The following is a 27159-nucleotide window of genomic DNA, read 5'->3' on the forward strand; positions in this document are numbered from 1 at the left end:
TAAGAATGTAATCATGTGGAGTACAAGTGATGGCAGTGAAGGGTCAGCATCTGTCTCCTCTCCAGAGATAGGTTATGTTCACGCGTTGAATTTTTGCAGCATTTTTTTTGCAGTTTTTTATGCCGTACAGTACAAGCAAAAACCAAGAGATTTCAGAAATCTCCTGCACACGATTGTTTTTTTTTATCCTGACTGAATTGGAAAACTGCCTCGCTTTTGAAAACCGCAGCATGACAATTCTTTTAATGTTTTTTCAGTGTTCTTTTCACCATAGAAAGCAATGAAGAAGTGCAAAACTGCTGCAAAAAAATGCCACCATGCGTTTTAGTGAATAAAACTAACTATATTAAACATGTAATGTAGAAAAATTACACACATCTGCACCAAAAAAAGAAGCAAAAAAAAAAAACAGCAAAAACGCACCCAAAAAAATCCAGCAACGTAAGTAAACAAAAAAGCGGCAAAATAATGCAGATAAAACGAAGCAAAAACACACCAAAAAAGCAGCAAAAATGCAGCAAAAACTTGCTGATTTGTAAGTAGCTTCTCCCCTGCCAAGAGAGCAGGTTTTCATTAGTTAATTGAGGCACCTCTTCATTGATTACCAGGCACAGCGCCGTACATATTATAGTGGATGTGTCTGGTATTGCAGTTCTCTGCAGATCAGTCCCTTTCAAATAAATTGTACGGAGATCCAATACCAGGCACAGCCACAAGAAGATTGATGTGAGATCAAGACACAGTATAGTCTGATACAGATGACCTAGCCTTATTAGTGATGGAGAGCTGTCTCTATAACCTTGACTACCAGTAAGGCTGTCAATCATTAATAAGGCCGCCCACTACACTCCTAAGCCTAGAATGAGCAGGAACAATTTCCCATAAAATATCTCTTCTTGCTCTGTAAAATGACTCTCAGATCAAACTCCATGTTCAACATGAGGGGTTCAATGAAAATGTACCTGTTTTTTCAACCAAAGCCTGTAGAAAAGTCTTCCCTGCTCATTCATCCCCCGAGAACAAGTTAAAACCGTTCTTATGGTGCACTTACCAATCTGATATGTCAAGGAACTATCCATATTATCATGGCCTGTAACTTGTCATCCACATCTTTTGAGTAGACAGTTCTTCTTTATCAGCTTTCTGTCAGCAATATAGGTGTTGGAACCTTCATTCCTCTCACTTCCCAGCATGCATGGCCAGGGGCATAACTAGAGTCCAATGGGCCCTGGTGAAAAATTTGGACCTGGGCCCCCACCTACATGTTGGTCAATTATATTAGCCTTTGTAGCATTTTAAAGGCATACGTATGTGTTGAAAACCCCATAATGTAATAATATCCCCCATCCTGCCTGTACTAATGTCACCCTTCCTGGTTTAATGTCCTCCATCCTGAGCCTCTTCCAGTAATAATGTTTCCCTTTAAGTAATTCCATCCCCCATCCTGGGCCCCATACTAGTATAATATCCCCTTCCTGGGCCCCTTCCAGTATTAATGTCCCCCACCCTGGTGTAATGTCCCATCCTGGCCCCGCCAGTAATATATGACCTCATCCTGGACCCCTTCCTAGTATAATGTCCCCCTCCTGGGCCCACGCTGTAATTATGCTCCTCGTTCTGCCGCTGTTCTCTAATACAGTTTTAGAAGGAAGTGAGCCAAAGGAGAACCGTGCAGGGAGCTGTTGTGCCAGGACATGTGAGTGCAAGGTGAGTTTATTTTTTCTTTTCGAACCACTACAAAATTAATGTTTTCCATTTATTATCAGAAATGTCGACTTCCATCAAATAAATGCGAAATCAAATTTCCCGGCCAAATCTGACGAATGGAGTTTTGTTAGGTTCACTCCTCTCTAGAATCCTCCATAATCTTTTGACAGGTCTTTGGTGTCTATTTCTATCACACTTGTCACACACTCATCCGGGGGGGACTATTCCTATAAACATATTCAAGCTGTAATTGAAAATTGCCCGCAGATCCAGGAGCCGCTGCGGTGCATGGTGCTCAATCAGGCGAAGAAGTAAATGTAACACTGATTAAATGTAAAACAATAAAAATGAAATTGTTGGATGTTTTGGGTGGTCAAATCGAAAAATAGAAAAACCAAGGAAAAGAATGAAGTATCCAAGTGCAGACAGGCAGAAATTAAGATGCAGTAATACTACGTTAGTGATAATACTAATAATTATTGCTGGATGAATCATCAACAATATGAAATACGCCGACGATAGAACATTGATAGCAACAAGCACAGATGTAATGAAGGACTTATTACGGAGTGTCAAGATGGAAAACTCCCACATGGGACTGCTACTCAACACAAAGAGGGCAAAAATATTGACTACTGCCAGGTATGACAGGGAAACATTTGAGAAGGACGACGGCGAACTGGAAGTTGTAAAGGACTTCAACCTACTCGCATCGATGATAACTCAAGATGCAGCGATGACATCGGAAGTCAACAGGAGAATAGCTATGGGCGAATCAACAATGAAGCCACTGGACAAGATCTTCAAATCAAGGAACATTGTTTTTTTCATATGGATGTGATATCTGGACTATAAAGAAACAAGACAAAAGAAGAATCAACACCTTTGAAATGTGGAGCTGGAGAAGGATGTTATCAATACCATGGATGGCAAAAAGAACAAACTAATCAATTTTGGAGCAAATCTATCCAGGCATGTCAGTCAAAGTAAGGATCACCAAGCTACGACTTGCCTACCTTGGACACATCATCATTATCATACGAAGAGAGCAATCACTGGAGAAGGCCATCGTGGTCGGAAGAATAGAAGGAACAAGACGAAGAGGAGCTAGCAACACAATGGCTTGATACTATCAAGATAATGGCGGAGAACAACTGGTGGACCTTTCAAGGGTTGCACATTCTACAGATCATTCATCCAGCAAATTGCCATTGCTTGAGATCGAGCCGAAGGCATTTTGTTTGGGATATGAAAAAATGTGCTAAAAGCAGAAAATGACTCATCCTCATTTGCTAACCCATCGTGGCGCTAGACGTCTATGATGATCTTTCACTTGTCCTCTTGGTGCTACCCAAACTGGTCTCTTAAGCTGGCCACGTAAATGAGTTGTTGGAGGAACGTTCATTTGGCAAAGAACTATCAATTCCAACTCCCCCTTACACACGAGCACTAGGATTGGCCGAACGTTCATGTATTTTCAATGGCAAGACAGGGGAAAACCACTACCTGACATCTCTGGTAGCATCCTATCTTCCCTGAAAACATCTAGTGTAAATCTGCCCTTTTAGGGAGGAGTCATATTCGGGATCATATCACACATCTCTTCTAAAATCATGAGGAGTAACAAAAAGATCCCTTTGGCCCATGATGGGGGTTGTGTGGTATCTAGTGATGAGCGAGCATGTTCGCTACTGCTCAGTGCTCGCCCGAGCATCTCACTGCTCGACATGCTCGGCACTCGCCGAGTATTTCCGAGGTTGCTCAGCGGGAGCTCAGGTCTCCTGTCTGCATCTTTAGAGCGTCAATGAACATGCAGGGAATGCCTGTCACTCACTGTAATGCCGTAGCCATGTTGGTTGTGGCATTACAGTGATTGGCTGGCCGCACAGCATCATCAGGTCTATATCAGACCTGGTGCCACCATGCTCGTCACAGTCACTCCGGAATCAGACAGTGTAGGGAGAGGTGCTGCTGAGCTAGGGAGAGATTTGCCTGTTTCTAGTTAGTGTAGGTGTATCAAACTATATTAGAGACACATATCCATCTCAACAAACAGTCCTTCTGAGGACTAATCCATCTGCAGAGATATCAGGCAGGCAGGGTATATAGCAGACTGCAGTGCATATAGCACAAGATGCTCCATTCCAGTTCTGCCTTCTGCTGCTGTTAGATATTTCTAGAAATAGACCCAGGTCTCGGGGGCCAGGAATAATTTTTTTTGGATCTTAATCCTCATTATTTGGTTAAAAAGCAATCCAGAGAACACAGTTTTTATGCGCCATTTGCTTGTTGGCACTGCAGAATACAGCCAAGACCTTTCCATATTACAGCGCTAAAAATCCAGCTATTTAAAACTGTGGTTTGTCCATCACATGGATCACATATAATTGCTCTGATAATACTGCCATTTCTGACCTCCATTAAAAATTTGTTTCAGTGTGTCAGTGAAGCAATTGACACCAGTTTGCTGTTCAAAATAGTTACCTACAGGCCAGGTATTCAAAACTGTGTTTTCTCCGTCACTCGGATCACACACATATTGGTTTTCAGAAAATACTGCCATTTCCGACCTCCATTAAAAATTTGTTTCAGTGTGTCAGTGAAGCAATTGACACCAGTTTGCTGTTCAAAATAGTTACCTACAGGCCAGGTATTCAAAACTGTGTTTTCTCCGTCACACGGATCACATATACGTTTTCAGAAAATACTGCCATTTTTCCGACCCCCATTACAAATTTGTTTCAGTGTGTCAGTGTCAGTAAAGCAAATGACACCAGTTTGCTGATAAAAATAGTTACCTACAGGACAGGCATTTAAAACTGTGGTTTCTCCGTCACACGGATCACTTATAAGTTCGCTCCAAATTCAGTAATTTGTAGTGAGCGTGGAAGATATTGTCCTCCATTTAAAATGGGCAAGGCACGTGGCAAGGGACGCGGAACTTAACGTGATGGTGATGATGATGCATGCAGAGGCCGAGGCCGTGGGCAGGCTGAAATTGTGCCACAACAAACACCCACATCTTCTCGCTCGACCTTCTTGTCCCAATTAGTAGGGGACCGCAGAACAACACTATTGAACACAGAGCAGTGTGAAAAGGTTATTGGTTGGATAGCAGATAATGCTTCCAGTCACTTAGCCACCACCATCACCACCTTGTCTTCCACATGGTCAAGTCTCAGTAGCTGTGAGTCTGGACCGCATATTCCTCACCCTGATCCTCCTTCCTCCCACCATGCCAAGTGCCCAGAGACAACTGATCCCACACTTGGACACTCCGAAGAGCTGTTCACTTTTCCATTGATAGATTCAGGCCTCTCGCCCGATCCACTTGAAGCGGGGCAATAGGAGATCGCATATAGCAATGCCCAAATGTTTGAAAAGCCACTGTCACACAAAGGTGACGGAGGGAAAGTGTCACAAGAGGTGGATGATGATGAGACACAATTGCCAGAATGTGAAGAGGAGGACCAGAGTGTGGAAGAGGAAGACGAGGTGGTGGATGATATAGTAACTGGCCCAACCTGGCATGAGGACATGCAGAGCAAGGACAGCAGCACCCAGGGGGAAGGACACAGAGCGCCCCAACAGGCAGGAAGAAGCAGTGTGGTGGTCGCAGAAAGAAGGCAGGCAACCATTCTCCGTAACACCAACACGAAGGAAGTTGCCAGTATAACTGTTAGGTCTTCCCGAGTCTGGTTGTTTTTTAAAGACCCCAAAAAGGCCTTTTGCACCACCTGCCAGGCCAGCATCAGCAGGGGTGGCAAAATGACCAGCCTGACCACCACCAGCATGATCAGGCACATGGCAGCAAAGCACCCAACTTTGTGGGCCGAACCCATGGGTCCAGGAACAATGTCTGCGGGTGGCACCACTGCTTCTTCCGCTGTTATGCATGCAAGCCAATCCCATGTCCATGGTGAATGCGAAGATGCCTCTTGCCCTGCACCTGTCGTTGCACACTCTCAAGTAGCAGCATCAGGAAGCACGTCCTCATCTTTGTCCCAGTGCAGCGTTCAGATGTCCATACCCCAGTCCTTGGAACACAAGCACAAATACGCAGCCAACGCCCCACAGGCCACGCTACTAAATTCCCACATTTCGCGACTGCATGCGCTAGAAATGTTGCCTTTTAGGCTCGTGAAGACAGAAGCATTTCGCAACCTGATGGCGGCGGCCATTTCTTTGTACTCGGTCCCCAGCCGCCACTATTTCTCCCGGTGTGCCGTCCCCGCATTACACAAGCACGTGTCCCAAAACATTAGCTGTGCCCTCAACAATACAGGTACCGGGAAAGTCCACCTAACCACGGACACGTGGACAAGTGCTTGTGGGCAGGGATGGTACATCTCGCTGATGGCACACTGGGTTAACATAGTGGAAGCCAGGACCCAGTAAGACCTTGGGATGGAACACGTCCTCCCGACGCCAAGGATTGCGGGCCCTAGGTCAATCAGGGTTGCCCCCACAGTCTACTTCTCCTGCACCTCATCCTCCTCAGCCTCCTTCTCCTCTTCAGCCTCCATCTCCAAAATGACCACATCAGTCACAAGCTGCAAGCACTGCAGCACTACCTCGGCCAAGCGGCAACAGGCTGTGCTGAAGCTAATATGCTTAGGTGACAAACCACACAATGCTTAAGAGTTGTGGACAGCTCTGAAAGAGCAGGCAGATCTGTAGCATACACCGCTGAACCTACAGCCAGGCAGAGTCGTATGTGACAATTGCCGGAACCTGGTGGCAGCTCTGAGGCGAGGAGAGCTCACACGCGTACCATGCCTGGCCCATGTGCTTAACCTCATGGTTCAGCAGTTTCTCAAGTCCTACCCGAAGCTGCCGAATCTGCTTGTTAAAGTACGCCGCCTGTGTGCCCATTTTAGAAAGTCAGCAACAGCTTCTGCCGCCCTTTCCGTGTTTTAGCAGCGTTTGTAGCTTTCGGCTCACAGACTGGTATGTGATGTCCCCACGCATTGGAACTCTACACTGCAGATGTTGGGAAGGATTTGTGAGCAGAAGAGGGCAGTTGTTGAGTACCAGCATCAACAAGGCCGTCGGTATTCAGTTAAGACTCCACAGACTCCTCAGGAGTGGACATGGATGTCAGACATATGTACCATCCTCCAAAACTTTGAGGACTCCACCAAGAATGTGAGCAGCGATGACGCCATAATTAGCATCACCATCCCGCTTCTCTGTCTTCTGAAACGCTATCTGCTCAAATCAAAGAGGATGCATTGCAGGCAGAGAACGATGACATGGAGCAAGGAACCATACAGGGTGATTACACACAGCCCAGCCTCATCTCATCCCAACATGGATTGGGTGACAATGAGGAAGAGGAGGAGGAGGAGGAAGAACAGGAGCTAGTTTCATGCACTATAGACGGTACTACCTGCACAACTGTCATACCGTCTGTTCAGCATGGATCGCCAGAGGGCAGAGAGGAGGAGGAGGAGAGCATGTTCAGTCATCCTCTTGGTGAGGACACTGAAGTCTAGCCTGTTAGCAGTCTGGCACACATGGCTGAGTATATGTTACGCTGCCTTTCCCATGACCCTCGCGTTATCAAAATTTTGGGTGACTGTCTTTACTGGTTGGTGACACTTCTCAACCCACGCTACAAAGAGAACTTTATATCTCTTATTACTGAGGCGGACAGGTCTACAAAAATGGGGCAGTAGCAGAAAGGCCTTGTTGCGGAACTATTAAAAAAATTCCCATCTGAAAACGCTGGCGGCAGAGGTCACAGTTTGTTGGACAAGCAAGGAGTACAGGCGAGAGAGACACAACTTCAATCCAGCGGAGGCAGGGGAACACTGTCAAAGTACTGGGAGAACTTTCTCAGCCCCTCCCATAACACAGTCCCTGAGGCGAGGGGTACTCTCAAAAGGAGTGCAAAGTTTGGAAAGATGCTGAGGGAGTACCTTGCCGACCATACCAACGTCTTCCGTGATTCCTCTGTGACTTATAATTATTGGGTATCCAAGCTGGATATGTGGAACAAACTGGCTCTCTACGCCATGGAGTTCCTGGCCTGCCCTGCCACCAGCGTTTTATCAGAGCGGGTTTTTAGTGCCGCTGGTGGAATTATAACTGATAAGCGCATCCGCCTGTCAACTGAAAATGCTGACAGGCTGACTCTTATAAAAATGAACAAGGGCTGGATTGGGCCAGACTTCTTAACACCATCGAATGATAGCAGCGTAACATAAACTCAAATCCAGTGTCTTTTCTTGGGAGGTGTATTCCCATGCACCTCTTCACACCCACACATGGGTATATGCTTCCTGATTTTGGCTATTTGCTCTTGTCCTCTTCTTTCTCCTCATGCTCATCCTCCACCACCATATCACCAGGGTGACCGTGGTCCGTGATGCAACACCCACATAATTTTTTTAAAGGGTGTTTATGATGCCCCTAAAATTTTTTTTTTTATACAGTATGTTCATGTATTCCCCCCAGGGGTAAATGTTTGTCAGCCCATACACTTAGTGCATAGGCATTACAAGTATAAAAGACCCGCTCTTTTCTAATGGGAACATTTTTTATGAGGTCCTCTAAGTCTCTTCCAAGGGGCATTGGAGTGCCTCCCAATTTTTGGCAGCCCTTGCATTCACTGCATAGCCCAACACTATGGGAGACCCTCTCCTTTCTAATGAGAATTTGTCGTTACTGTGGCCCTGCTCTATGTGTCTTGAAATTCTTAGTGGAGTTTTTCCTAAATTTGGTCAGCCGTTGGACTCACTGCATACCCTATAACTGTATAGCAGACTCTACCCTATAACTGTATATTAGACTCTCTCCTTTCTAATGGGAACATGTCGTACTCGTTAGTGTGGCCCTGCTCTATGTGTCTTTAAATTGTTAGTGGGGTTTTTCCCAAATTTTGGCAGCCCTTGCTGTCACAGCATGGGCATTACCACTATAGGAGACCCGCTCCTATATAATGGGAACATTTTTTTTACTAAGACCCTCCTCTATGTCTCTTCAAAGGGGTATCCGAATTTTTGGCAGCCCTTGCAGTCACTACATACGCAATAATAGTATAGGTGTTAGAACCCTCCTGTTTGTTTTTTCCATCTTGTGTTTTGCGGTCAGGAGACCATCTGCCTTTATATTCCAGCTCCGCCCTTTTTGCTGTGCTGGACTTCAGTGTTTGACTGTTTCTCTAGCCAGGTGCTTCTGTGCCTTTCGCTTTCAGTTCGCTTAGTCCTCCTGGGACCTCTAGTACCTTTTTGTCAGTTTTGCAACAACTTCTCTGCTTAGGAGGTTTCCCATTTTTGTCCCAGTCATTAGTTCTTTTAGGGACCCCTCCCTGTATGCTATAGGTCTCAGACTAGCCGAGGACTAAGGCGGGTCTGTTCGCTAGAAACAGGCTGCCCGCTACATCATAGGGATTCAGCTTAGTCTTACTGTAGGGACAGCTTTCCCCTATCTTTCCTTAGTTCATGTTGCAGATCATAACAATAGGAGAGCCACTCGCTAATATGGGAACAACAAAACATAGCCGGCTGATAACTCTCTAACAATAGGCTTTGTAACTTTCAGAGTCCCTCCATCATAAATGAAACAGGATGTGTCTGATGATGTGTCACACATCACATTGCCAGATAAGGTTGTAAAATGTTAAAATGACATTTCCCGGTGAATGAATTTGTCTTAAAAAATAACGTAAAAAAAAGCAGTAGGATCTTTATTTAGTATAAAAAACAGAGTCGTCAATGTAACCTCAATGTAATCACATTGTTCAGCTCCTGCACCTCCTCCTCCATCTCTGAAATGACCACATCAGTCACAAGCTAAAAGCACTGCTGCACTGCCTTGGCCAAGCGGCAACAGGCTGTGCTGAAGATAACAGCATGCTTAATGCTTAGGTGACAAACCGTCCAGCGCTGCAGAGTTGTTGAAATCTGTAACATAGCAGTCTGATCTGTGGCTCTCACCACTGGACGTACAGCCAGGCATGGTCATGTGTAACAGTGGGTGGAACCTGGTGAATGAGAAATGACAGCCGGAGTAGATACGGTTTCCCTCTATGCCAGTCCTTTCACCGAGCTAAAGAATATGGCTGTGGTGAAATACAACTCCCACTGAGAAGCTGTTTCAGATTGAAAAACATTGTGCCCACCAGAGGATTTGATTCTGAGGGTTCACCTTTCTCCCCCGCTAAAGAGCCCTATAGCTGCTGCAAAGTTAGTGCTATCATGAACTCTCCTGATGTAGAAGCCAGGGCACACCAGCGGATTCTCTGGTGGGACCGTCCAACCCTGCCGAGAAGCATTCCTGGCTAAGAAAAGTGTGGAAGGTTCCCGGACATTCTATGGCTGCTTTTTTACTGAGGTGGAAACCCATGCAAACATAGGCAGAATATACAAAATCCTTGCAGATGTTGTCCTTGCTAGGATTTGAACCCAGGATCCAAGCGCTGCAAGGCTTCAGTGCTAACCACTGATCCAATGTGCTGCCGTTCACCCTCTAATATCTAACAGGCTGGAGAAACTTCCACCTACTGCCACTCTATCTTCATCTCCTTTGTGAGAAACTATTCTAATGTATTTGGGCAGCCACTCAGTCTACCAAATAAAATTCCCGAGAAGGAAATTGGGGATGGCTTCGCTACTGGTACTGGTGGCAGTGCTAATACCATGGCGTCATGCCATAGTTTACTGGAAATATTCCAGGCTGGTAGGAGACAAGCAAATTCCCACAGTAAAGTACCAGCAGTAATGTTCAGGGACCTGCGCTTGTAGAAGGTGGAGACAACATCGGGAGAAATAGAGACGGCTGGGGACCGAATATGGACACGAGGCATGAGGTTGTGAAAAGCTTCCGCCTCCACAAGCCTAAAAGGCCGCATTTCAAGTGAAAGCAGCTTTAGGGGACTTCCTGGGAGAAATGACAGCTGGGTAGATATGGTTTCCTAAGTCCTTTCACCAAGCTAAAAAATATGGCTGTGGCGAAATACAACTCAGCAAAAAAAGCTGTGGACTGGCTCCGTACCGTCCCTGGCCACATTCACCTGTCCACATGTTTGTGGTTAGGTGGTCCTTCCCAGTAAGTGCACTGGGGAGGGCACGGGTAATGTTCTGGGACCTGTGCTTGTGGAAGGTGAAGACGATACCGGGAGAAACAGTGGCGGCTGGGGACCGAGTATGGACACCCGGCTGCCGCCGGCATGAAGTTATGAAAAGCTTTCGTCTCCACGAGCCTAAAAGGCTACATTTCAAGTGCAAGCAGCTGCCCAGAAATCTGGCTGTTTAGTATTGCGGCCTGTGGGTGGGTGGCTGCATACTTGCGCTTGCATTCCAAGTAACAGAAAACTAAGCAGATGGTGGCCTCTATCATCATCATGGCCTCACCTCGGCACTATGAACTCTCCTGTAGGAGAAGCCAGGGCCCACCGGAGGAGTCTTCGGTTTTCTGGTAGGCCCGTCCAACCTTGCCGAGAAGCAGCCCTGGCTAAGAAAAGTGTGGGGAAAGGTTCCCGGACACTCTATGGCTGCTTTTTTAATGTGGATCGGACGTACTTATGCATGTTATTACTCAGACTGCATTGCAGATCAGACCATTGCCCAACTTTGTAGTCATGAAATTAAATGCGCAAAGAAAGATGTTTGTGTGTCAAAGCACCACCGACAAGTGCGAGTTGATGTTGGACGGGCTGCCATTGCTTCTGCACCAAGCTGCATTAGAGGACATCCTTGGAGAAAAGACACCCAGAGTAGATACGGCTTCCCTCTATGCCAGTCCTTTCACCGAGCTAAAGAATATGGCTGTGGTAAAATGCAACTCTCATCAAAAAAAGCTGTGGACTGACTCCGTACTGTCCCTAGCCACATTGACTTCGCCACGTGTTTGTGGTTAGGTGGTCCTTCCCAGTAAGTGCACTGGGGAGGGCAAGGGTAATGTTGTGGGACCTGTGCTTGTGGAAGGCGGAGATGATACAGGGAGAAACAGTGGCGGCTGGGGACCGAGTATGGACACCCGGCTGCCGCCATCATGAGGTTATAAAAATCTTCCGCCTCCACCAGCCTAAAAGGACACATTTCAAGTGAAAGCAGCTTTAGAGGACTTCCTCGGAGAAATGACAGCTGGAGTAGATATGGTTTCCCAAGTCCTTTCACCAAGCTAAACAATATGGCTGTGGTGAAATACAACTCAGCAAAAAAAGCTGTGGGCTGGCTCCGTACCGTCCCTGGCCACATTGACTTCACCACGTGTTTGTGGGTAGGCGGTTCTTCCCAGTAAGTGCACTGGGGAGGGCACGGGTAATGTTGTGGAACCCGTGCTTGTGGAAGGCTGAGACAATACTGGGAGAAATAGTGGCGGCTGGGGACCAAGTTTGGACACCCGGCCGCCACCGGCATGAGGTTATGAAAAGCTTCCACCTCCATGAGCCTAAAAGGCCAAATTTCAACTGAAAGCTGCTTTAGAGGACTTCCTGGGAGAAATGACAGCTGGAGTATATATGGTTTCCTAAGTCCATTCACCAAGCTAAAGAATATGGCTGTCGTGAAATACAACTCAGCAAAAAAAGCTGTGGACTTGCTCCGTAACGTCCCTGGCCACATTCACTTGACCACGTGTTTGTGGGTTGGTGGTCCTTCCCAGTAAGTGCACTGGGGAGGGCAAAGGTAATGTTGTGGGACCCGTGCTTGTGGAAGGCAGAGACGACACCAGGACAGCTGTGGACAGCTTCCGCCTCCACAAGCCTAAAAGGCCACATTTCAAGTGCAAGCAGCTGTCAAAAATTTGGCAGAATACTATTGCAGCCTGTGGGAGGGTGGGTGGCTGGCTGCATACTTGCGCTTGCATTCCAAGGAATGGGTTAGGTGTTAGAACCTTGCTGTTAGTTTTTTTTTCCTTTGCTGGTCACATGACCTTGTTGGCCTATTTAGTCCTGCTCCGCCCTTCTGGCTTTGCTGGACTTCATTGTATATCTACTTTCTAGCTAGCCTGTGCTCTGTATCTAACTCTGTTAGTTTGCTTGGTCTACGGACCTCTATGTTCTATCTATTTTGTTTGTTCGTCTGTCTGCTACTATTTCTGTTAGGAGGTGTCCCATATTCCTCCCAGTCCTTAGTACTTGTAGGGATTCCCTCCCCACATCTATAGGTCTTCGTACAGACTAGATTAGGACTTTAGCAGGTCTGATCGCAGGATCAGGTTCCCTGTTACATCGTAGGGATTCAGCTGAGTCTCATAGTAGGGACAGATCTCCTCTCTTTCCTTAGCTTTGGTAGCAGAACATAACAGTAAGTCCAGCCAGCAAATTCTCTAAGGAAAGATTTTTCTGTTCCATCATGGTGTCGGTTCAGGATTTGGCTCATCGCCTGAAGGGACTCTCTCTGGAGGTGGCCGAGCTCCGTCAGCACGTGAGTAACTGTCCTGGAGCACATTTCTTGGAGCCTAAGGTATGTTTGCCAGATTTATTTTTTGGTGAACACCGAGAATTTTTTTCATTTAAAAATGCTTGCTTATTGTATTTTCGTTTGAGACCTAAGTCCTCTGGGGATGAATCCCAGCGCGTAGGGTTCATAATGTCACTTTTGCGCAAAGAGCCTCAGGAGTGGGCCTTTTCTTTGCAACCTAGTGATTCATGCTTCAGATCAGTGGATAGTTTTTTTTCTGCTTTGGGACTATTATATGATGATCCTGACCGTGTCGCATCAGCTGAGACTGAGTTGAGACGTCTAAAACAAGGATCGGGTAATGTGGAAAAATATTGTACACATTTTCGTCGTTGGTCCACTCAAACAGGGTGGAACGATTCTGCTCTGAAAAGTCTATTTCTTGCTGGGCTCAGTGAAAGGATTAAAGACCTGCTAATTGCTTATCCTACACCTGAAGATTTGCAACAGGCTATGCAATTAGCTATACGGGTGGATAGAAGACTGCGTGCTAGGGTTAATGAGAGCAAATCCTCTGCTATGTCAGTTTCTGGTTATGATAATGTGTGTACTAACAGTGGTGAACCGATGGAGATTGGATCGGTGGCACCTCGCTCTCAAGAAAAAGACCGTCGTTTTTCGCAAGGCTTGTGTTTCTATTGCGGAAAATCTGGTCATTTGATTAAAGGCTGTGAGCTTCGTATGAAGAAAGAAAAAAAAATGGTCAGTCACGCCCGTATTGCCTGTTTAAATTCCAAGGGTATATTTTTAGCTGCTTCCACGATTGCTCAGGAAAAATTAATGGAATTTCGGGTGTTTGTTGATGGCGGGTCTACACTGAATGTAATTGATGGGGGATTCGTGGAAAAACTCAATTTAAAACCTGAACCTTTGTCATCCCCCATTGCTGTGGTTTCTGTGGATGGCTCCCCTTTGAAGAATATTACTCTCAAGGTCAGTGAATTTCCTCTCACTATTAATGGTGTTCACCATGAGAAATTGGATTTGGTAGTGTTGAATAACTTGCCTTCTCCAGTAATATTGGGTTTGCCCTGGTTAAAATTTCACAATCCTGTACTGGATTGGTCTACCAGTGAAATTAAATCCTGGAGCCATAAATGTTATGACAAGTGTTGTAACGGGCGTATTGCAGCTTTGGATAGGGGAGAATTGCCTGTTCCTATTCAGGATTTTTGGAGAGTTTTTTCTGAGAAGGATTCGCAGGTTTTGCCTCCCCATAGAGACTATGATTGTTCTATTGAATTTGTCCCTGGAGCGACTCTTCCTAAGAGTCGTTTATTTAACCTTACTATTCCTGAGAGGAAGGCTTTGGAGGAATACATACAGACAAGCTTGGCCGCCGGTCACATTAGGCCCTCTAAGTCTCCTGTGGCGGTTGGATTTTTTTTTGTAAAAAAAAAGGACGGCGGTTTACGTCCTTGTCTGGATTTTCGTGAGATTAACAAAATTACGGTACGCAATCCTTACCCACTGCCATTGATTCCTGATCTGTTTAACCAGTTATTGGGGGCCAAGTGGTTCTCTAAAATTGACCTTAAGGGGGCATACAATCTGTTGCGCATGAAGGAGGGTGATGAATGGAAGACTGCTTTTAACACTCCTGTGGGTCATTTTGAGAATCTGGTTATGCCTTTTGGTCTTACTAATGCTCCTGCATTTTTTCAGAATCTGATTAATGACATCCTTAGACCTTTGATCGGTAAAAATGTGGTTGTGTATTTGGATGACATTTTGATTTATTCGCCAGATCTGGAGTCTCATTGGCGGAGCGTACGTGAGGTATTACAGTTATTAATGGACAATTCGCTTTTTGCTAAGCTGGAGAAATGTGAGTTCGCTGTACAGAGAATTAGTTTTTTGGGCTACATTATCTCCAGCAAAGGTTTTGAGATGGATCCGGTTAAGGTTCAGGCTGTGCAGGAATGGCCTAGGCCTATTGGTTTGAAATCGATACAGAGGTTTTTGGGTTTCGCCAATTACTATAGAAAGTTCATAAAAAATTTTTCTAGTATTGTCAAACCTCTGACTGATCTCACCAGGAAAGGTGCTGATGCGGTTCAGTGGTCTTCTGAGGCCATTGAAGCTTTTGTGTATCTCAAGGAGAGGTTCACCTCTGCTCCCATCCTTATGCAGCCTGATGTTACTAGGCCGTTTTTGGTTGAGGTTGATGCTTCCTCTGTGGGGGTTGGCGCAGTATTGTCTCAGGATAACGGGGATGGATTACATCCCTGTGCCTTTTTTTCAAAAAATTTTTCGGAGACTGAATTGAATTACGATATTGGTAATCGGGAATTATTGGCTATTAAACTCGCATTTGAACACTGGCGCCACTTCTTGGAAGGTGCGGAATTTCCCGTTCAGGTTCTTACGGATCATAAAAATCTGATATATCTTGATGCTGCCAAGCGCCTGAATGCCCGTCAGGCTAGGTGGGCACTGTTTTTCTCGCGGTTTAATTTCTCCGTTACTTACATCCCTGGTACTAAGAATGTTAAGGCGGATGCCTTGTCTCGCAGTTTTTCTCCCATAGTCGGTGCTGAGAAAGAGGAAAACATTTTACAAGAAGGTGTTGTGATAGCTGCTTTGGACTCCGTTTTGGAAGATGAGATTCTTAAAGCTCAGGAGAATGCCCCATCTAACACTCCTCATGGGAGGTTGTTTGTGCCTGAGACCTTTAGGAGAGATTTGTTTGTTGAGTGTCACGAATCTCGGTTGGCAGGTCATCCCGGAATCTCTGAGACCAAGAGACTGGTGGGTCGCAGTTTTTGGTGGCCTGGATGGCAGAAGGAAGTCATTAAGTGGGTGCGCCAATGTACTATATGTGCTAGATCTAAGTCCTCACATACTCCTGCTGCGGGGTTGCTTTGTCCTTTGGAGGTCCCCAGTGCTCCTTGGACACATTTGGCTATGGACTTTATAACTGACCTTCCCCCCTCTGAGGGTTTTACTGTCATCTGGGTGGTCGTGGACCGTTTTAGCAAGATGTGTCACTTGGTTCCCTTCGTCAAACTGCCCTGCGCTAAAACTCTCGCTAAGGCCTTTGTCAAGGAAATTGTCAGACTTCATGGCGTTCCTACTGACATTGTTTCTGATAGGGGTCCTCAGTTCGTGGCTCGTTTTTGGCGTGCCTTTTGTGACAGGTTGGGAATTCATTTGTCGTTTTCGTCCGGATATCATCCTGAATCTAATGGCCAGACAGAAAGGAAAAACCAGGATGTTGAGCAGTTCTTGCGTTGTTTTGTGGCAGACAATCAAGAGGGGTGGTCTGAGTTTCTGCCACTTGCCGAATTTGCTCTGAACAATCATACATCTTCTTCTGCTGGTTGTTCGCCTTTTTTTTGTTGTTCTGGGAGACATCCGTCGTTTGGGTCGTTCTCCAAGTTGGGATCTGCCGTGCCTGAGGAGGAGAATTTTTCCGGTGATTTGGAAAGAGTTTGGACGGATGTGCGTGGTAATCTTCAGGAGGCCAACAGAAAATCTAAAGACTACTTTGATAGGAAACGACAGGAGGTTTTGTTCGCTGTTGGTGACATGGTTTGGTTGTCCTCTAGGAATCTGCGGTTGAGGATTCCTTCTAAGAAATTGGGTCCCAAGTTTGTAGGGCCCTTTAAGGTGCTTCAGGTTGTCAACCAATCTGCTGTTAGGTTGGAGGTTCCTACCTCCTGGAGAATTAATCCGGTCTTTCATGTCTCTCTGTTAAAAAAAGCTGTTGTGTCGGATGGTGACGCCTCTGCCTCTGTTCCTCCGGTGGTGGAGGACGGGGAATATGAAATTTCTCGCATCCTTGACTCTAGACGGTATAGAGGTAGTTTGCAGTATCTTGTGGCCTGGAAAGGTTTCGGACCCGAGGATAACTCTTGGGTGAGGTCAGATGATGTTTCCGCGTCCAGACTTATCAGAGCGTTTCACAGGAGATTTCCTGATAAGCCTGGTCCTAGGGGATCCGGAGGATCCTCTTAGAAGGGGGGGTACTGTTAGAACCTTGCTGTTAGGTTTTTTTTCCTTTGCTGGTCACATGACCTTGTTGGCCTATTTAGTCCTGCTCCGCCCTTCTGGCTTTGCTGGACTTCATTGTATATCTACTTTCTAGCTAGCCTGTGCTCTGTATCTAACTCTGTTAGTTTGCTTGGTCTACGGACCTCTATGTTCTATCTATTTTGTTTGTTCGTCTGTCTGCTACTATTTCTGTTAGGAGGTGTCCCATATTCCTCCCAGTCCTTAGTACTTGTAGGGATTCCCTCCCCACATCTATAGGTCTTCGTACAGACTAGATTAGGACTTTAGCAGGTCTGATCGCAGGATCAGGTTCCCTGTTACATCGTAGGGATTCAGCTGAGTCTCATAGTAGGGACAGATCTCCTCTCTTTCCTTAGCTTTGGTAGCAGAACATAACATTAGGGACAACTGAACGCTGCACTGGGACAAGGACGTGGACGGTGATTGTTACAAATCAGCAATGACAGGTGCATGGCAGGAGGCATCTTCTCATGTGCCAAGGATCACTTATAATGGGCACACTTTTAGGCAGTGACCTGGGAGTCAGAGATGCTTCCAGAGGTCTTCTCCATGCTGTTCCCATGTCTTTTCAGCACTGTATGCATGTGTCTGATGATGTGTCACACACCACATAGGCAGATAAGGTTGTAAGATGTTAAAATGACATTTTCCAGTGAATGCATTTGTCTTGGTTGAAAGCAATGCAAAAGTGCAAAAACGCATCAAAAACGCTACGTGTGAACATAGCCCAAGGTGTGGAGGAGTATTTTTGGTTTTGGTTATTTATTTTGCCTTATATACAAGTGATTACCCTGGAAAGGATGTTCCTTAACATATTTCCCAGGAAAATCCATTTTGTATTTGTTTTTGTATGTTTTAGGCTGTGTGCCCACGATGCGTTTTTTAAGCGTTTTTGCAGCCGCAATTCCGCTGCAGAAATGCTTAAAAAACGCTTGGTAGAAGGTCTGCCATGTTCCCCAATGATAATCCGCATGTGCTGTGCACATGCTGCGGAAATTTCCGCTGCGGGCTATCATTGCGGAAAAAAACGCAGCACTACCAATTATTTTGCGGAAGCGCTGCGTTTTCGCCGCCATTGACTTGCATTGCAACGCATGGAATCCGCATCACTGCATCTGTACATGCGGAATCCAAACGTTTCAATGTGTGGATGGTACCCGGGTCTGGAGGAGAGGAGACTCTCCTCCGGACCCGGGTACCATATAACCTGTAAAAAAAAGAATAAAATAAAAAATAAATATTATATTTACTTTCTGATGGCCCCCGGTCTCCTTGTCTTCGCTTGCCGGCAGATCGCGGTGGACTGAGGGACCTGCGCTGATGTCATTTAGTCATGTGACGGGTCACGCGACGCTGACGTCGGCAGGTCCTTCAGTGTACCGCGAGCTGCCGGCAGCCAGGACAGAGCGAATCAAGACTGCGGGGGCCATCAGAAGGTAAGTATAGATTTATTTTTTACCATTCCTTCGGTCACACTATATATGCCGGTTGCCGGTTGCATGGATTTATATAGTGTGACCAAGTTGTCAAGCACTTTCCAAGTGATGCTAAAATCGCTTGGAAAGCGCTTGACAACCCGCATGCGGAAATGCATCTGAAGAACGCTTTTAGGTTTGGACGATGATTGACATGTTGTATGTTCATGTATGTATTAGGCTTTTATTTTTTGTGCTCTGTGGCTCGTAAATCTCAGCGAATGTTCCGGACTTCTCAGTTACGTGACAATTCAGCACTTTCTATTGTGTTCTTTGTTTTTCAGATATTTTGCCAACTGGCATGAGGCTCCTCTCCACAATTACAGAGTGAAGATACAATATTACATACATGTTGGTATTACATCCCACAAACGTCTCCATTTGTACCCTGGAACCGAAATAATTACCAATTTCTTTGATTCTTTGTTTTACCACATGTCGAGCTCTTTACCAAAACCAACAAGATAAAAATAAAAGCGACTCGGGTCTATAAGCCTTTTTTTCTTTTGATACCATAAATATCCACACATTTATAACCATTTCTCAGCCGGTACGCAATTCTTTAGGTTTCACTATATGTTTCAATCCCACAATGAAGTGCATTGGAGGCGTGTCAGTACACTCATAGTCCACGCCCCCAATGCACTTCCTGACTAATTTGCATGTAACTTCAAAGCCTGTGTCTTTATCCTCTTCATGATATACGACATACAGTTATGTCATATTCCGGGTCCATGACTTTGATGCAGGCTCGTAAGCCGAGCCTGCATCTTTTCTGACAGATGATGGCTGTGTAGCGTTCATGGGAGATCGTGATTTTCGCTATACACAGCAATGTTATGGTATTGCTGTATCGCCCAAGTTTCAAGTCCCTTAGGGGGACCAAAAAATACAGTAGAAAGTGGAAAAAACCCCACATTTTTAATAATGTGAAAAAAATAAAGAACGGAGGTTCAAATCACCCCCATTTTCCCTTATTAAATATAAAAAATAAAGAAAAATAAAAAACGCACATATTTGGTATCGCTGCCTTCGTAAAAGTCCAATCTATCAAAATAAAAAATAAATTAATCTGGCATTATGAGAAAAAAAAAATCGAAATGCCAGAATTTACTTTTTTTTGACTGCCCCAACATTATAAAAAAATGCAGTAAGAGGCGATCAAAACATCATATCTACCCCAAAATGGTATCAGTAAAAATGTCAGCTCGCTGAGCCAAAAATAAGCCCTAACACAGCCCGATAGATCAAAAATTGAAAATGTTACGAGTCTCACAAAATGGCGAAATAAGCAAAAAAAAATTTTCTACAAATATCCGATTTTTTTTTTCCACCACGTAAATAAAAAAAAATCCTTTACATGTTTAGTATCTGTGTAATCGTACTGAACTGGTGAATCATATTGCCAGGTGAGTTTACCATACTCAATGCAATACTCCATATCATTGTCCTAGTTCCTTTGTGTTACTTAGTAGCTCTAGAACCGCCTAGGTCAAAAATATTTAAACAAGAAAACTTTCACATTCATAATGCAAAAAAAAGGGGAAAATAAACTTACATTTTTTTTTCTCTTAATCAGTTCTCTCCAGGGTGGCCAAACATATTAAGGCCAGGCACTATGTAAAAATCCTGTAAATTAAATAATATCTCATTAAACATCTTGTAATTTCAGTCTTGATGAGATCGGAACAGTGACCTTGAGTGAGGTCAGCCAGTTCTCTCTAGTGCTTGTGTGGCACCCCAGGGTTCTGGTTACCACAGTAATAGCAATATTACGTCTGTGAGCAGGTGGGAGGTCTCCTGGTCAGGAACCCTAAGCATGCCACACCTCCTGCCCAGTCCTGGGAGGGGAAGAACTTCCCCTATATAAACTGGGGCTGAGGTGGGGTTAGAAAGAAAAAGAAGAGAAGAAGAGGAGTCCCAGACAGAGACACAGTCTGGTCTGGAGTGGAGCAGATGCAGGGAGAGCAAGGTCAGGAGCTCTGTGGGAGCAGTGATAAAAGGGGTCCAGGACTGGAAGCTGTAGAGCTCGTCCTGACTGAAGAGATCTCACCGGACACGGAGTCCGAGGCTGTGGGGACTGTTCCATACCCAGCAGCAGAAACCGTCCGGCAGGGGATTTCAGGTCCTCTGGCCAAGAAACCCGAAGGCACGGTCACACGCAAGGGACCAGCACCGCCGTCGTGGAGCGGAGGCTACCAGAAGGCCCCGAGTCACCGGCCATACGGGTGAGCACCACACGGTACACTCAGGGATGTGGGCTACTTTTACCCGCTTCTAGCAAGGTAGCCAGGAAGAGTACAATTAGTTGGGGAGGCCTACAACTCCGCCTGGCCGGGGGAGATCCTATCTGCTCACGGACTGACCAGGCCCCGATCGCTAGCCAGTACTCCCGGGAGGGTCTACCTTTGCCACCAGTAAAGACCCTGAACTACACCGCACCGTCTCTGAGTGGTTCTTGGTGCCTGCGTGCAATTCTGCTATCCCCATCATCCACGTCTGCTGCCCTGAGGCCATACCCCTCCCGTTGGGGGTTATACTACCCACGCTGCACAACTGTACCACCGGCCTCAGCGGTCTGCCCTGCAGCGGCGGCTTCATAACCGCATTCAACGGGTGGCGTAGTCGAACACTATAACATCTTCTGCTAAATTCCGCCACTTAGTTTGACACCCTGGGCACGGACCGGGTCACCGCTACGAGGACTACTAACCCCGACAGATCCGGCTCCGGGTATTCCCCGCGTGCGCAACGCTACGCAACACAGGCCCAGGGGGCGCGTCAAATTTGGCGTAGTCGGCAGGATCTCGTGCCCGCAACCACCGGGTACTGCGTGCCTGAAAAAGACTGTTAAACTTACCTGTGGTGAAGATTCCCGCCATCCGACGCCATCTTTTGCCTTCTTCCCGCCATCCGTGGAGTTTTCCCGCCATCCGACGCCATCTTTTGCCTTCTTCCCGCCATCCGTGGAGTTTTCCCGCCATTGGACGCCATCTCGAGGACGCCGCGCGGGAAGAAGAGGGGCGTGGACTCCGAAAGCGCGGGAGAACTGAAGCCCCGCCTCACGTCCGGACGTTGCGTAAGGTCCTGGAAGGAGCCCAGCAGACGCCGACGTCACAGGAGCGCGACGGAAGGTCCTCAACCCTGACGATCCACTGCGGAGCCGCGGCCTACGGAAGAGGATCATCGCAAGGTAGGCCACGGTCCACTAGGGGGGAGGAGGATGTCGGATACGGAGGAGAGCTTCACTGCTACAGCCACCGCCAGCACCACCGCTGCTGCGGTCATGCCTTTCACCATGCCCTACATCCCGGGGGCAGCCTGGCTACCCCAGTACTCAGGGGAGTCCCATACCCTAAATGACTTCAGAGAAAGGCTGGATAGCCTCTTCCAGGTGTACCCCCTCACAGAAGAGCAAAAAGTGAGCATCCTGGTGGCTCAATTAACAGGGGCAGCCCAAAGGGAGGTAAAGTCCTGGCCACTTGGGAGGAGGAGGACTGTCGCAGAGATACTAGCCCGGCTGAAGGACACCTTTGATACCCGTACCTCAGCCGAGATCAAGCTTAGATTCTACGGCTGCAAGCAGCGAGCACATGAGAATATAAGGGACTATGCACTAAACCTACAAGAGGCCCTGAGAGCCATTAAGCAGGCCGACCCTGACGGCGTGGGAAACGAAGACAAGTTGTTGACTGAACAATTTATAGAGGGTCTACATTGCAATGCCCACCGAACCCAGTTGCGAGCAATGGCCTTACAGGACCCTCATCTGGACTTTGCACAGTTCAAGGACAGAGCCATCCGGGTGCTCCGAGAACCGGCACCAGGTGGCGCTGTGACCCACAAACGCCCTGCTACCATTTACCACCAGGAGACGGCGCCCTTGTCGGCAGGGCCTGTGGGAGCTGATGCGCAGGCTTTAAACAATGACCCGGCTACAGACCTGCACCGTCAGGTCCAAGAGCTAACTAAAAGCGTTGCCGCGCTAACCCGAACTGTGCAGTCTTTACAGGTTTCTACTCCAGGGAAGATCCAGCTGGCATCCGGACCGGAGGATATCCCGTGGTGCCGACCAAGGAGGACCCCACCGGCCAGAGGAAGACCCAGCGACCGGTACAACGAGGACGGACAACCCATCTGCCGCCGCTGCAATCAACCCGGACATATGGCAAGGTACTGTCCTTTAAACTGGCACAACCTGGGGTAGAGGGCCAACCCCTAGGAATAAGATCACCAGGCCCATCGAACTGGCGTGACAAATACGTGGGAGGACGTCCAGTCTTGCCTGTAGTACTGGATGGCATTCCTATGAGTGCCCTACTTGACACCGGGTCACAGGTCACCACCATCCCGTACGCGCTCTTCAAGCAGTACTGGAATGACTCGGATATAACCCGCTACCCAGACGACGACTTGAGTATCATCGCCAGCAATGGTCAGCCCGTGCCACAGATCGGATTTAAAGAGATGACCATTAAAATCGGTAAAGTCGAACTGGCAGCACAGGGACTGATCATTGTAGACATTGACAAGCGCGAGAGTCACCCAAAGATAACTCTAGGAACTAATGTGATTGAAAATTGTCTTGCAGAGGTGATTCTCATTTTACAGCAGGTTGCCAAGAACGCCAGCTTCGGCCAGCAGCGAGTGCTCCAAAAAGAGATCCGGGCACTGATGCGACGGCAACAGGTGGTGAGATTGGTAGCGTGAGAATGTGTGACCCTTTCCCTATTGCCATGCCCCCGAAAAGTGAAATGATGATTTGGTGCCGGGCAGCTATTGGTCTGAGAGGTAGAGATTACCAGGCAATGGTAGAACCAGTCTACTCAGATAGTAGGCCCACCATTTTGACGGCACGGGGGGTGGTTGATGTACGCCATGGGAGGGTGCCCGTTCGCATAATAAATATCGGGAAGAGGGAAGTGTACCTGCCCCGGTATGCTACGCTAGCCAAATTGTATACCATCAACCAAAATTCTGTACAGTCCGTGGAAACCTTGCCTCCATCTCATCCAGAGGAAGGTAACGGCTCTAAGCAACAAATGGAGGACTGGTGTCAGCAACTGCATTTGGGTACTGACTCCACACCTGCTCACCAAAAGCAGGGAGTCTACCGGGTGATAAAGGAATACGAGAGAGTGTTCAGTAAACACCCGCTGGACTTCGGGCGAGTAAAGGGAGTGGAACATCACATCCCCACGGGAGATCATCCTCCCATAAAGGAAAGGTATCGTCCCGTACCCCCTGCACACTACCAACACGCCAAGGGGATGCTTAGGGACATGAAGGAGGCTGGGGTAATCAGGGATAGCTGTAGCCCCTGGGCAGCTCCACTAGTCTTGGTTAAAAAGAAAGACAACACCATGAGAATGTGTGTAGATTACCGGAAAATCAACCGTATCACACACAAAGATGCGTACCCCTTACCAAGGATAGAGGAGTCTTTGGCTGCTTTAAAATCTGCTAACTTCTTCTCCACTTTGGATCTCACTAGCGGGTACTGGCAGGTTCCTGTCGCAGAGGCGGACCGGGAGAAGACCGCATTCACCACCCCGATGGGACTTAGCGAGTTTACCTGCATGCCGTTCGGACTCTGCAACGCACCAGGAACCTTCCAACGATTGATGGAATGCTGTCTGGGACACCGGAACTTTGAGACGGTCCTGCTGTACCTGGACGATGTTATAGTTTATTCCAAAACCTACGAGGACCACCTGAAACACCTGGCGGAAGTGTTCGATGCCCTGGCAAACTACGGTCTGAAGGTGAAACCGTCGAAGTGTCACCTGCTAAAACCAAAAGTGCAGTACCTGGGACACGTGGTGAGCGCTGATGGAGTGGCTCCCGACCCTGATAAGATCACCGCGATTAAGGAATGGCCAAGACCCTCCAGCGTAAAGGAAGTGCGGCAGTTCCTCGGGTTGGTAGGCTACTACCGAAGATTCATTCCCGGTTTCACCAAAAAGGCAGCTCCTATGCAGGACCTCCTGATAGGCCAGTCCAGGAAGGCCAAGAACCAGAAGCCGCCCTTCAGATGGGAGAAGCTGGAAGAAGAGTCCTTCCGCCAGCTGAAGATGGCCCTCACGGGGGATGAAATCCTGGCGTACCCTGATTACAGCCAGCCCTTTATCCTCTACACCGACGCAAGTAACATCGGGCTAGGAGCCGTACTGTCCCAGATCCAGCAGGGGAGAGAACGGGTAATTGCTTACGCCAGCCGAAAACTGCGACCCACCGAAAGAAACCCTGAGAATTACAGCTCATTCAAGCTAGAGTTCCTGGCAGTGGTGTGGGCAGTCACCGAACGCTTTAAGCACTACCTCGCCTCTTCGCGGTTCACCATGTACACGGATAACAACCCGTTGACACACCTGGACACTGCAAGACTCGGTGCCCTGGAGCAGAGATGGATGGCCCGCCTGTCCAACTATGAGTTCACGATCAAATACCGGGCAGGACGCTCCAATACCAACGCGGATGCCTTGTCCAGAATGCCAAACCTACCGGACGTAGGGGAAGATCCAGAGGAACTGGAAGAAGTTGAACTCCCCGCGTTTCACCGTCATGGGACTACCCAGTATTCCCACCGTGTAAGGGGTAAGCAATCCGCTACGTTCAACCCCTTACCTCATTACAACTGGGCGGAAACACAAGACAGTGACCCCGCCGTCCGACTAGTGAAGGAGATGCTGACTCGGCCAGATGCCCGCCTTGACCCAGACGCTCCGGAGGAGACCAAGCAACTGTGGGCTGAGAAGAGTCGACTGTTTCTTTACAAGGGGAAGTTGTGCCGCAGAATGGTTAACTCCCGGACGCATGAACTGATCTGGCAAGTAGTGGTGCCAAGAAGAGACGCGGCTATGGTACTGGAGGCATACCACGATGGAGCTGGGCACTTCGGATGGAAGAAGCTGGAGTTCCTGCTGCGCGGGCGGTTCCACTGGGTAGGCATGAGAGGGACCATCGAGAGGTGGTGCAGAGACTGTGGCCCATGCAACCTAAGAAGGAAGGACCGTGCCAACCAGAAGACTCCCCTGCAGTCCATCGTCACCAGGCAGCCGTTGGAACTGGTAGCCTTGGACCATGTAAAACTGACCCCCAGCAGAAGTGGCTACGTCTATGCGTTAACCATCGTGGATCACTACTCCCGGTTCTTGGTTGTAGTCCCCATCAAGGACTTAACGGCTCAAACAGCAGCTAGAGCCTTCCAGCAGCACTTCTGTCGTCCACACGGATACCCAGAGCAGGTGCTGACGGACCAAGGACCTGCCTTTGAAGCGGAAGTCTTCCAGGAGTTCTGCACTCTGTATGGCTGCCGGAAGATAAGAACAACACCCTATCATCCGCAAACCAATGGACTTTGCGAGAAGATGAACCAGGTGGTGATAGACCTTCTGAAAACATTGCCCCTGAAAGAACGCAGTCTGTGGCCTGAGAAACTGCCTGATCTGGTGGACCTATACAACCACATCCCTGTAGGTTCTACCAACTGTACCCCGGCTTACCTAATGAGAGCAAGACCTGGTAAGCTGCCTGTTGATCTGGATATGGGAGTCCTGACACCCGAGGACACTTCACCAGAAGCAGACTGGGACACAGAGAGGCAGCAGCAGTACCGGAAAGTACAGGAGAGCGTTGAGCGAAGTCTCCGTCAAGCAAGAGAAAGACAGGAGAAGACTTACAACCGGTGTGCTCCCGCTGTTCCCCTGGTACCTGGAGAGCAGGTCTTGAAGAGGAAAAGACGGCTCCACAAGTTGGACGACCAGTGGGAGAAGGACCCGTACACCGTACTGCCATCAAGCCATGAAAACCCAAAAATCTGCACAATCAGTAAGGATGGAGGAGAAACCACAGCCATTGTCTCCCGAGATCACCTGAAGAAGTGTCCCGAGCAGCTACGAAACCCTGAAGAAGATCAAGAAAACCCTCGACCCGCAGAGGAAAGGGAAGAGATGGTCAGTACTGTACTCGGAGACTTCCATCGGTCTTGGACACAGGTAAATGGCGCTGTTGTGGTACCCGTCCTCACCTTCCTCCAGCCAGCATCCCAAGTGCCTACGGAAAAACAGGTAGAGCTGGAAGAGCAGCCGGTCCAGGAGGCAGAAGACCCCACACAAGCAGACCAGGAGAATCGACCCTCTGCTTATAGTGAGCCTGCCGTGCCCCTAGTGAGCCAAAGAGTCCGTAGACAGCTGCCCAGCTTACCTTTGACAGCTCCTACACCCTGTAGCTCAGGACCGGTCAGTAAGCTCCGTAGGTCTACTAGGGCCAATAGAGGCCAGTTGCCCGTACGTTGGAGGATCTAAAGTGTTCAGACTGTCTTATTGGTATTTACCTGTTTACTGTTGCTTGTAAATAATTATGTTTTTCCAGTTATTTTATAGGTGTCTTTTGTGGATTAACCGGAACTCTGTTGTATATATGTTTGGAGCGTAACCCAGGAACGGACTATAGACTGTTAAAGACTCGGGGCAGGACAGACCCCTACCTGGTTACGGCTCCCCGTTCTTTGGTGAAATGGACACCCTTTTTGCTTCAAAAATTGCACC

This window comes from Phyllobates terribilis, unplaced genomic scaffold, assembly GCF_046119375.1.
Source record: "Phyllobates terribilis strain yellow unplaced genomic scaffold, ASM4611937v1 Scaffold_1__5_contigs__length_1240528914, whole genome shotgun sequence".
In the NCBI taxonomy this organism is placed as follows: domain Eukaryota; kingdom Metazoa; phylum Chordata; class Amphibia; order Anura; family Dendrobatidae; genus Phyllobates; species Phyllobates terribilis.